Source organism: Hyaena hyaena, unplaced genomic scaffold, assembly GCF_003009895.1.
Source record: "Hyaena hyaena isolate Hyena2069 unplaced genomic scaffold, ASM300989v1 scaffold_1158, whole genome shotgun sequence".
In the NCBI taxonomy this organism is placed as follows: domain Eukaryota; kingdom Metazoa; phylum Chordata; class Mammalia; order Carnivora; family Hyaenidae; genus Hyaena; species Hyaena hyaena.
Window position 1 is genome coordinate 379,301 of NW_024081790.1, and position 12,443 is coordinate 391,743.

The following is a 12,443-nucleotide window of genomic DNA, read 5'->3' on the forward strand; positions in this document are numbered from 1 at the left end:
GTTAGTGTCCAGGTCCTATATTGCCTTCAGGATGACTAGTTTGTCCCCCAACCCCTACTCTGCCCAGCCACTTGGCTCCTGTGGATTCTTTGGTTCTTTACTACACAGTCACTATTTGACACTCTGCCTCTTGCTTCCTGCCTCTGGTGAGTCTTCCTGTCTGTGGGCTTTGTTCCATCCTTCCTGGAGTTCCTATAGTCTTTCCACAAAGGGACCATTTACCCAGCTTCTGACCCCTGGTTCTGTCTTCACCATGGACTTAATGAAATCTCAGCATCTTCTAGGAGAACCATATGGCCTATCTCTTCCCAACCCCTTTTTTCTCCTTGCACATGGTTCTGATCCTTACCTCAACCTTCTGGACATGGCTACATGTCTTATCTTTGCAAACCCCCACTGCCTATGTTCATATAATAACACCATGTCTACATGTAAAATCCGTATGACTCAGCATCCATACTCCTAGGTATCTATCTAAAAGAACTGATCGGGGGGCACCTGGGTGGCTCAGTCAGTTAAGCGTCCAACTCTTGATTTCAGCTTGGGTCATGATCTCACACATCATGAGTTTGAGCCCCACATTGGGCTCTGCACTAACAGCATAGTGCTTGCTTGGGATTCTTTGTCTCCCTCTCTCTCTGCCCCTCCTCTACTCACACCCTCTCTCTCTCAAAAATAAATAAATAAAAACATTTTATAAAAATAAGAAAGAAAGAGTGAGAGAGAGAGACAGAGAGAGAGAGGAAGGAAGGAAGGAAGGAAGGAAGGAAGGAAGGAAGGAAGGGAGGGAGGGAGGGAGAAAGGGAGGAACGAAGGAAAGAAGAACTGATGGGGTGCCTGGTGACTCAGTCACTTAAGCATAAGACTCTTGATTTCAGCTCAGGTCATGATCTTGTGGTTTGTGGGTTCCACCCCTGCATCAGGCTCTGTGCTGACAGCATGGAGCCTGCTTGAGATTCTCTCTCTCCCTCTCTCTTTGCACCTCCCCAACTTGTGCACATGCATACATGCACACACTCTCTCTCTCAAAATAAATAAACATTAAAATTTTTAAAAATAGAAGAACTGAAGGTAGGGACTGCAACAGATTTCTATACATTAATTTTCATATCAGAACTATTCACAACAACCAAAAAGTGGGAACAACTCAAGTGTCCATGGACAGATGAATGAATAAACAAAGTGTGGTCTATCCACACAATGGAATATTATTCACCCATAAAAAAGAATAACATTCTGACATGTGTTATAGCATGGATAAACCTTGAAAACACTATGGTAAGTGAAAGACGCCAGACACAAAGGACATATACTGTATGATCCCACCTATGTGAAATATCTACAATAGGCATATTCATATAAATAGAAAGCAGTGAAGTATCCAACTCTTGATCAGGTCATGATCTCATGGTTTGTAAGTTCAAGCCCTATGTCAGGCTCTGCACTGATAGTGTGGAGCCTGCTTGGGATTCTGTCTCTCCCTCTCTCTACCCCTCCTCTGCTAACTCACACACCTGTGTTCTCTCTCTCTCTCTCTCTCTCTCAAAAATAAATAAATAAACTTTAAAAGAAAATATAAAAGAAAAGGAAATAGGAAGCAGAATAGAGGTTACCAGGGTTGGGGGAAGAGAGAAATGAGGAGCTGTTGTTTAATGGGTATAGTTCATACTGGGGATGATGAAGAGTTTTGGTGATAGGTACACAGTATTGTGAACGTAATTAATGCCACTGAACTATACATTTACAAATGATTAACATGACAGATAATATGCACATTTTACCACAACTTAAAAAACTATTATTTTAAAAAGTCTCTGTAACCAACACAGTATGAGTTACCCCTAAAGGGCTTTCTTCTTTTGGTGCCCTGCACCCACTCTGCCTCTCAGTACATTTGTGGACAGTAGTTGGCACATAGAAATGCTCAGATATGAAAAAAAGATGAGCTTAACTCAGGATAGAATTGACTATAAATACACTAAAGGCCTCACCATTTCTAGCTGAGTTTATTCAGCAGGACTGCCACGGCCTTGCAGAGTTACAAAGACAAACGTACTCATAAGGGAAAGAGTCAGGGCCTGCGTCTCTTAAGAGTGCAGAGAAGAGCAGCAGAGTAAATTGAAAAGGAGAGAAGGTACCTTGCATATGCCAGAAAGCAGGAACACTGAGCTCACAGCCCCACTCTCACGCCTCAAACTTGTTTCTTTGTATCAGCACAATCATAGGAGAAACCTTGTCCCTGAACAGCCATTCTGTCCCTGGCACCGTTGCTTCCCCAAGAGGGCACTGTCTCTGGAATTTGTCCAAGAGCAAAATGGATTTTTAGGGATCAAAGACTTAATTCACATAAAAAGCAAGGTTTACAGCTGGGAAGAATCACTATCTAGTGATTTTTTCCCTCTCTCCTTTCTGTAATTTATTTTTGGTGTGTTAGAAAGCCCTGGGGGAAAATTAATGTGATTTGTTTAAAATTAAGACTGGCTCCAGTGAAATATTCATTATATTCCCCAAACCTCAAAATTAACAAGACACCATGAGTACTTATAGAAATGTCCCTCAGTGCTCTAAATAATTTCTGTAAAGTGTATTCTGTAATTTTTATTGTGTCTCTAAGTTTAAAATTCACTTCCTAAAATATGTAAATGGCAGTGTCAGTCAAGGGATGGACACTCCATTTTGTATACACACAAAAAAAAAACAGAAACCCAGAAAGGAACAGTAGCAGCCTGCTTTGATTCGTTTGTGGGAGAGGCAGGACCAGAGCCAAAACCTCCTAACTCTTAAAATCCAGGCCTCTTTTCAGAAATACTGTTCTGAACAGATCCAATGCAGGGATTAAGATCAGGTTTCTTGGCTAAGGTCAAAATGACAAGTCAGCAGCATGAGAAATTCTGAGGACTGACGGATAAAGCACCCTGAACTCAAAATCTTCAGCAGGGAGAGGAGCAGCTTCTAGACCTTAACCTTCCAAGCTATATGGGTCTCAGCCAGTGTGGGCCCAGCTACAAGACATGCTGGGATGTCGCCTCAGCCGAAGACCTATCAGGGAAGCATGAGTAAGGCAGCACTGGGCAGGACTGGGACTAAGGGAATTGACCTTGCCTTGGGTGGCCTGTAGTTCAAATCAAAATGTCCTAAATAATAGGGAAGTCTTAGGTCTAGAAGGACATCAACCCAGTGAGTGGGACACCATGGCAAGAATGTCTGAGCAGATTCAGCATGTAAGAACAGGTAAGCAGAGCCTCCTTGGATTTCAGCCAAGAGAGAGAAATGTAAAAGCTGGTAAAACTATCAAAGCCTGGTCAAACAGGGCCTGCCTCCTGGCCAAAGGGTACACATATCAGGAGAAAAGACAGCAGTTCAGGTACACAAACTAGACACACAGGGTGAGAGTTAAAGCATCATTTGCAAATGCTTCTGGCTGTAAGTAACAGAAAAACAGCTAACAGTGGCTTAAACCTTAAGAGCATGTATTGTTTAAGCAGTCCCAGGGTTCTTTCAGGAGCTCAACAAGGACATAGAGATTTCAGGTTTTCTCCGTCCTTCCCTTCTCCATTCCCCAGCATACTGGCCTGTTTTCTGCCCTTGGACTTTCTACCAAATGGTCACAAAATGGTTGCCACAGCTATAAGCATTATATCCTCAAATAACTGTTCCCCAAAGGCAGAAAGTAGGGGAAAATATTTCTCAGAAGAGTTCTCCTCATGTCTCATTGGCCAGAGCTGTGTCACATGACTACCCACAAGCCCATGTAGTATTTGAGTTTTCACATCTGCAGTGTGAGGTAAGCAAAGGAAAAAGAGGAACAGTTATAAAATAACCAGCCAACAGTACCTGCCACAGTGTGGCAGGGAGGCTGCAGTTTGATGGGATATTCTGGGGCCCAGGGTCTCCCCACCAAGCGTCCCAGACACCGGAGTTGGGCAACCAGACAAATTCCAGACCCCCATCTCCTAGTAAGGATGGGCTAATACTCTTGTTCAGAAGGCACAGGGCCTGTATGAGACTAAATTTTTGGTTCAAGGTCTTTAGCACAGACATAGGTTTCGGAACAATCCTCTTAACCTAAAACTGTGTATGTAAAACACTCTCTTCATATAAGATATAATGGCAAAGTCCATCATTTATGCCCTTCCAGGGGCCTGCTGCTGCCACCAATTCTCTGTCCAACTTTACACCCATGTCAGAAATGGCTAAGCCTGCCCTGCCCCCACCCAGTGACAAAGTTTAGTAAAACTGCCCCCTAAGACTCTCCTTGGGTGGCCTTTGGGAAGCCAGGACCTCAAATTAGTGCCTATGATAGGCTTTCTAGATGTCTTGGCAACTGAGTATTCTAATAAACCAGATGGACCCTCTCCTGACAGATGTAATTCCAAATCATAGCAACTGTAACCAGAGGCAATGATGGCTAATGAGTGACAGCTAACACTTATGTAGCATTTACTATGAGCCAAGAACAGCATGTTCTATGCCCTTTATATGCCCAAACTCATTTGACCCTATAACCACCCTGTGAGTAGGTAGTTATCATCATACCCATTTTATACATGAGGAAACTGAGGCACAGAGAGGTTAAGGAACTCACTCAGGTCACACAGTTAAGAAATGGAAGAGCCAGGATTTGAAGTAGCACAGCCTAGTCCCAGAATCCATGCTCTTAACCACTACACTGCCTCTTATCCAAGTAAACTTTGCAGTGCTTTGAACCAAACACTGCAAAAATGCAGCTCACAGAAGCAGTAGGAAGCATATGGATGAAGAAGGAATGCTGGGCACTGTCATTCATTCATTCATTTCCCCCCCCCCAGGATCTGGTGCCTTTACCCAGCACTGTTGTGGTAAGTTACCCAGCACTGCACTGGGCAGTGAGGGCCACTCCATCTCGACAGTGGCACATTGTGTTAGTGAGAAACCTAAATGGGGGCACCTGACTGGGTGGCTCAGTCAGTTAAGCATCCGACTCTTAATTTTGGCTCAGGTCATGATCTCACAGTTTATGAGTTCGAGCCCCATGTCAGGCTCTGTGCAGACAGCATGGAGCCTGCTTGGGATTCCCCCTCTCTCCCTCTCTCTACCTCTCTCCTGCTCACGCACTGTCTCTCAAAATAAATACACTTAAAAAAATAAGAAACCTAAATGGAGAGTATCTAATCCAAATATTTGTGTAAAGAGCAGTATCTGTAGCTAGGCTACTCTGGGCAAGGCAAGACCAGACACAGCCTCTGTTAGAATGGAGTTGTCACTTGGGTTATACTTAACATTCCCATATAATGGAGTCTTTGTGAACTTTTCATGATATATAAACACATCTTGTTTCTCATGCAGCTACTTCAAAGAGATTTTATGGCTGCCTGCCTAATGCTGACATGAAATTGCTTTTGTCTTAACTGCTGGAGTCATGAGGTAACAATATTTGAAACACAAAGCTTGCTCCTATCTGTTTTAATTGCTTTGTGACTTTTTTTAATCCATGAAGTACCAAATATAAAATTCATTTTAAAAAGGTTTTTTAATATATACAAATTTCCTCCAGGGCTCCTTTTTAAAGAGCACTCAAACTTCATAAAATATATAAAATTTGGCTCAAAATATGCAGACTGTTTCATGACCTTGGGTTTTGATGTTGTAATGATGAAAATCAATCACCCTCTGACTTTGCCAGAACCCTTAGGTAACTCAGCCTCTGTTGAGGAGAATGCCAAAATTCTAAAAGCTCAAAAATAGTATTTCACCTAAATTGGGTGTTTGGGATTTGCTTCTAGGTAATGTGTTAATGTATATAATATTTTCAGCCAAAGGGTGACTCTCTAATGACATCATCTACTTCTGGAGCAACCATTACCTCACCTTAAGCTGATTCACTTTAATGACACAATGGGTGACATTAATGACATAATGTGATAAATAATCACCAATGAATAACCTAACTCAACCTCTTTGATCATTTAAAGCTTGGTTATGAAAAAATAAGCAATATAGAATGAGGACTTTGATTTGCACTGCTAAGGTGGAAACTGAAATTTAATATTTAGGATACAGTCCAAAAGCTACCATCTTAAAAGCTCCTTCTGCCTCTGATTAGGGATCTTCTTATGAAAGGGTTGGCCACATGGAATGGTACCAAATAAGAACCTTCTAAGGGTCAGTTACAGAGCTAACTCTCAGGATCCAGCCTAAGCAAATGTATGAAAGTCAGGAAACTTTGCCTGTCTGTAGCCCCCATGTCCCTTTCTTGGCTTGGCCCCCTTCCCCTCAGTCTCCCACATCTCTCTCTCTTGCTTTCTCTCTAGTGGAGGAAGGCATGATCAGGGAAGGCCTCAACGTCACTGTTTCTTGGCTAAACTCTTGGCTTGTTCCAGTTATCTGGGTTGATTAGATCCATTCAGACACTGTTCAGGTAACGCAGACTCAGAGAAAACAAATTTGTAGCAACATTCTAAATTAACAGCTTACAGGAGAAAGGCAGTTTTCAGGCCGACCAGTGGATAATACATTCCCTCACTTGCAAGACAGTCTGCTTACAAGGCAGAAGAAAACTACAATAGTCAGAATAGGCTAAGTTAGCCTGTGGTAATGAACAACTCCAAACCTCAGTGGCTTACAACCAGCAAAAGATATTGCTCACTCACACCAGATGTCTAGCACAGCTCTGCTCCTTGCCATATTCACTCAGGCTGTTGAGGCATAAGTAAAAGAGAGATCATGAGCCACAGGGAAGGGGTCCTGAAGAAAAGAAAAAAAGGGAGTATTTGGAGGAACAGTAATACAATCTGCCACAAGTACATGAAACTATTTCTCAGAAGACCCCTAAGCTTAGAGTCAAAAAACAGGGTTCCCCTTCCAGCTCTGTTGCCTAACAAACTCTTGACCTTGGACAAGTCACTTTACCTTTCTGACTTTCACTTTACAATAATGAAAGTATTATTCATTCAAATAAGGGGACTGAACTCCATAACTCTCAAGGTGCCTTCCAACTTGAAGACCGGAGGTTCCTGATTGTTAAAATAAGGACCCTTTCACCACCCAGTGCCTTCAGTACACTCCCAGAGTTTTTCTCTAAAAACTCTAAATTTCTTTGACTCTATCAGAAGGTACCTTATATTGGGCTATAAAAAGCCAGATGTCTCATCTGGGAGTCCATTTCTGAAACCCAGAACACAGAAAATGCTTCACATGATCTGTTCTCAATTCTTTCAAGGAGAACTGAGAACAAGTACCACTCTAGATGCACAGGAAAGAAGTTAATTCATTACATACAATAGATGCAAACGTGCACCAGGGTCTAATTTTCTCTTGGAACTCTCTTCTAATTCTCGTCTGGTTCCGTTCTTTAAAGGAGCTCCAATCAAGCTTCCCCAAAGCTTGTGAGAAATTCAATGCTGTCCTCAAATGTCTGCAAATTCCTGGGAGCTCATGACTTCCTGACTTCTTCTCAGTAAGAATTCCATGTCTTGCTGGGTCTCACTCATACATTCTCCCTATTCTGTTATCTCATCTCTGTCCAGGTGAGAAAGGCCTTTTCCTTCATCTAGTTGAGGGAAATTAGCTATCCCCAAAGCAAAAGAGCTCTATGTTATGTGTCCCAACAGTTAAAAACCCAACTAACAAAATATGTCCTTAATGCTTTGTTCCTTCAACGCTTAATCTCTTGGTTCTTAGTGAATACTGCCATTCTCTCTTTTTTTTAAAAAAGATTTTATATCTTAAGTAATCTCTATGTCCCAATGTGGGGCTCTTAACTAATAACCCCAGATCAAGAGTCACATGCCCTATAAATGAAGCCAAAGAGATATTGCTGCAGTACTCTTTTTTAAGTAGTCACCTGAGTCTTTCCCCCAGTGAACACTCATTCTTTTTACTTTGACTCCCTTTGTTTTCAAAATGTATACTTTAATTGCTTTTCAAAGTTGCATAAATGTGTTTATGAATATAAGAGTCTCCATTCCCAGTGGATCCCAACCACACACATGAATAAGAGAAGTGGTAGAGCTGATGTATTGAGAACCGAGGCAAAGTGACATATGGCTTTGCCTTGTAGGTGTTCTCCTCCTTTCTCCTGACATGAATACTTTTTTAGTAAATGTCAGGTGTTGCTATTTCAAAAACTTTTGAGTCTGTGGTCTCATTTCTATATTGGTTTCAACAGAAAGCATTCCAAAAAGGCCTAAGTTTATAGTAAATACTGAGTACTAGATGACCCTGTTCTCAAAGTTATCCACCTGCTCACTACCAGGAACTTCTCATGAACTCAGCATACCCATTGTCCATTGCCTTGCCCAGTCGTGCTCTCAGACTTGTGCCCACTCTGTGCCTTGCTTCCTTGCTCATGTGCTCACTCGCCCTCTACTTCCCCCTCTCCTCTCTCTTGCCTTCACTCACTCCAGGAATTTTCATCCATCTCTCTGTAGGCGATTTTGCCAATACCTTTGTTGTCTTCTTTTGCTCTGTCCACGTGCTTCATCTGGCATCCCCAAAGCAGCCTCTCAAAGGATTTGAGGCCCTTCCCTAAATTCTGGTAGCAGCTGACATCATCAAATGTTCACCCTGCTATGCTGCCTTAATACTGCAGGTTGGGTTTGATCAACCTTAGTAACCATGTCCCCAGGTTTCCTATCAGTGCTCTTAGCCTCCCAGAAATGGGAACTGGGCTTCCTGTCTATTTTGATTCTCTCTTATTGCATACAACATACTCAATAAACCTAGGGGCTTAAACAACCATTTCCTTCTTTTTCACCAGTCCCTTGATTGACTGAGCTCAGCTAGGTGGTTCTTCTAATCTACATGATGTTAGCTAGGATTATAGTCATCTGGGAGCCCAGCTGAAATGGAACATTCAGGATGGCACGCTCACGTGGCTGGCAGCAAATTCTGGTTGTCTGCTGGGATCTCAACTGTGGCTATTGACCACTGCACCTCAGTTCTCCCTTATGTGGCCTCACCATGTGGCTCGAGCTTCTTATAGCATGGTGACTGGGTTATGAGAGGGAGTGTCTCAGGAGTGAACAATGTAAGAGGAAGAAACATAAGCTGGTAGTTCTATGAATGGCTGGGCTCAGAATTCCCAGAATGTCAGCATATAGCCCATCTCAAGGCAAGCTCAAATTCATAGGAAAGAGCAAGAAGCTCTACCCTGATGTAGAGAGTGACATTTGTGTAAAGGGAGGGAAGATATTATCAGGGCCATCTTCGGAGACTAGGTAGCACACTGGCTACTACTTCCAGGCACTCACTGCCTATTTCCCCAATACCTGCTGTCAGATCACTGTGATAACTAGATTTTGGAAAATCTTCTACTTATCTGATATAGGCCTACCATACTGACATTTTAGATCTCGGGCTGTCCAAAGATAATCATATTCTATTAGTCCTTTTCTTGTAAACCAACCTTTTGGTTTGAAATTTTCTTTGCAAACCTCCTAGAATTTTTTTGCTCCTCCTGCTCTTATATTTAGACCCTGACTGTATCATTTAGGATCCAATCTGGAAACCAGAACCCAGACCAGCTATTTTAATAGAGTAAATTTAATACAGGAATTTAGTAAAGCAGGTACTGGAAACCTGGAGACAAAAAATAGGAAAAATGAGGTAACACAAACACAATAACTGCAAGAAACCGCTACCAACCCTGAGGCTGAAGAAAAAGGGAAGAAGTTAGTTCCCAGAGCCTAGGAGCCCAGAAGAAGGGTCCCACAGAGCTGGGACTCAGACCTCTGAGGTTGGGGGGGGGGCGGGGGGTTGATGCTGGTTCCTCAGAAGAATGGGAAGATGCCACTGCTGACAAAGTGTAGTTAGTTGCTTGCTGATGCCGGCCACAGGATGGAGCAGTCTCTCTCCAGAGCTCCTCCAGGCAGAGCCTAGGAGGGACAGCTGACAAAACAGAAATGCTTGCAGAGTCCCCCACCCCAGCATCACAAAGAGTTTGGAATTGAGGAACAATGGCTTAATAACTTGCATTCTGCTTTACTGTGAGTGGTGGGGGTTTTATTGAGTTATGTTATTTCCATGAATGATGTTTATAATATCGTTTATGGAATAGCACTGCTAGGAATTTACCCAAGGGATATAGGAGTGCTGATGCATAGGGGCACATGTACCCAATGTTTATAGCAGCACTTTCAACAATAACCAAAGTATGAAAAGAGCCTAAATGTCCATCAACTGATGAGTGGATAAAGAAGATGTCGTTTTTTTTTTTTTTTAAGAGTTTATTGTCAAGTTGGTTTCCATATAACACCAGTGCTCAGATGTGGTTTATCTATACAATGGAATACTATTTGGCAATGAGAAAGAATGAAATCCTGCTATTTGCAGCAACGTGGATAGAACTGGAGGGTATTAAGCTAAGTGAAACAAGTCAGTCAGAGAAAGATAGATACCATATGTTTTCACTCATATGTAGATCTTGAGAAACTTAACAGAAGACCATGGGGAAAGGGAAGGAGAGAAAAAAAGTTACAAACAGAGAGGGAGGGAGGCAAACCATAAGAGACTCTTAAATACAGAGAACAAACTGAGGACTGATGGGGGTGGGGGAGAGGGGAAAGTGGGTGATGGGCACTGAGGAGGGCACTTGTTGGGATGAGCACTGGGTGTCGTATGGAAGCCAATTTTTTAAATATAATTTATCTATCGTCAAATTGGTTTCCATATGGAAGTCAATTTAACAATAAATTATATTTAAAAAATAAAAATAAAACAGATTTAGTTAGGTTTTGCTTTGTTAAAAAAATATCTTTTATGGAGGTTAGTGGTGGTGCGGGGGGTGGGGGAAGAGCACAGGAATTGCTACAGGAGTGAAAATGTACTTTAATCTACACTCCGGGGGCAATTAGGGAACACCAAAGGGCTTTCATCAGTAACCATATTCCAGGGTGGCTGTGCAAACATGGCTATCTGAATCATCCCTGGGGCTTTTATATCAGCTCAAGGGATAATGGAAATAATTAATTGGTCATGGGTGAAATGAGTGGTGTTAGAGGTATATGAGGGGTCAGAAAAACTGTATGAGCCCGATGACTCTTGCATAAGTAAGACAATAAGCATCTCCTACCCTGAGCAGCTTAACATGCACATACACCATTTTATTTGATATGGTATCCATTCCTTTCAAAAAGGACAATGGAGCCTGATCTCACTAAAAGGATTGGTCATCTGTCTTCAGAACAGTGCTGGATCTGCCTTAGGTTAAACCTTTGGGACCAGGTGCTTGTCAGAGTGCCTAAGGAACTGACAGTAAGGTCACTGAACTCACAGTAACAGTTTGTCTGTTTGGTGACGTTCGCTCTAAGTACTTGTATGTTTGGCAAAATTAGGTTTGCTTTTACAGCGATATCCATCTGGTTGTGGGGGAGGAGATCCGTAACTCTCATCTGTCTCTGATCATTTAGTATTTCCTTATATTAACCAAAAACTCTGGTGGTGACTGAACGGCCACACTGGTTCGGGTTCCTTTACAAGAACTCTAAGAGTTCTTGGTGGTGGTAGCAGCAATACCCATGAGAGAAGCCCAAGGAGGTCAAATTTAGGAGGTGAGTCAGAGGATCATGGTCAGCAGACTGTCCATCTGTGAAAATTCTCCTTTCGGGGTCTCTTCCTGGAACCCTGGAAATGTGTATGTTGAGAAGCTATTTCTTCACCTTGTAATCCATGATCCTCCAGTCTTTCAGATCTTGGAACAGCCCTTCCCTCTAGTTTCAGCCCCTTCTCCCTCACCTCCACTCCTCAACCAGGCCCTGTCCTGCTGGGCTCCTCTCTCTGGCCACTGGAACAGTTCCCACCTGCACTTTGAGAGGTTCACTGTCCTGTGAATGATGAAATGGGCAGAGGGAAAGTCTCCAAGACCATTGTGAAGTTCAAGCAGCTGCCATGAGAATTTTGTGGCAACTTGTGAAATAATTGGGAGAGAAAGGGTGACAACACAAAGAATGAGAGATGTTTTGGAAGAGATTAATCATACAATCTAGATTTCTCCACATCCGTGCTTGAACATGTAAAGTTTTTCCACAGTCCCTTTATAACCACCTCCTACTGCTCCCCAACACACATGATCCCACACACTCTTCCAAAGAGATTACTGATCTCATCTGGGAAACAATCAATTCACTGTTGTCAATCATGCCCTTAAATTACCTAGGAAAAAAAATCAGGCTACATTTTTAAAGGACCAAGCTTTATATAAGAAGAAATTCAGAAAATAGAAAAAATAAATAAATGCATGAATCTGTACTGTAACCTAGGATGATTTGGGCCCTTTGGAAAAGAGAAGCTATTTGGCAGCTTTGGTTATGATTTCTGTTCTCCTGTTTCCCAGGATGGGATTTTTCAAAGCATTCATGCAGTTCATTAAATATGTTATTATGTTGGCTTATGTTTCTCTTTCAATTTAAGAACTCAGCCCTTAGAAAACATTTGCCTGAAATGAGTCCAAGTAGTTTGAACCTCAG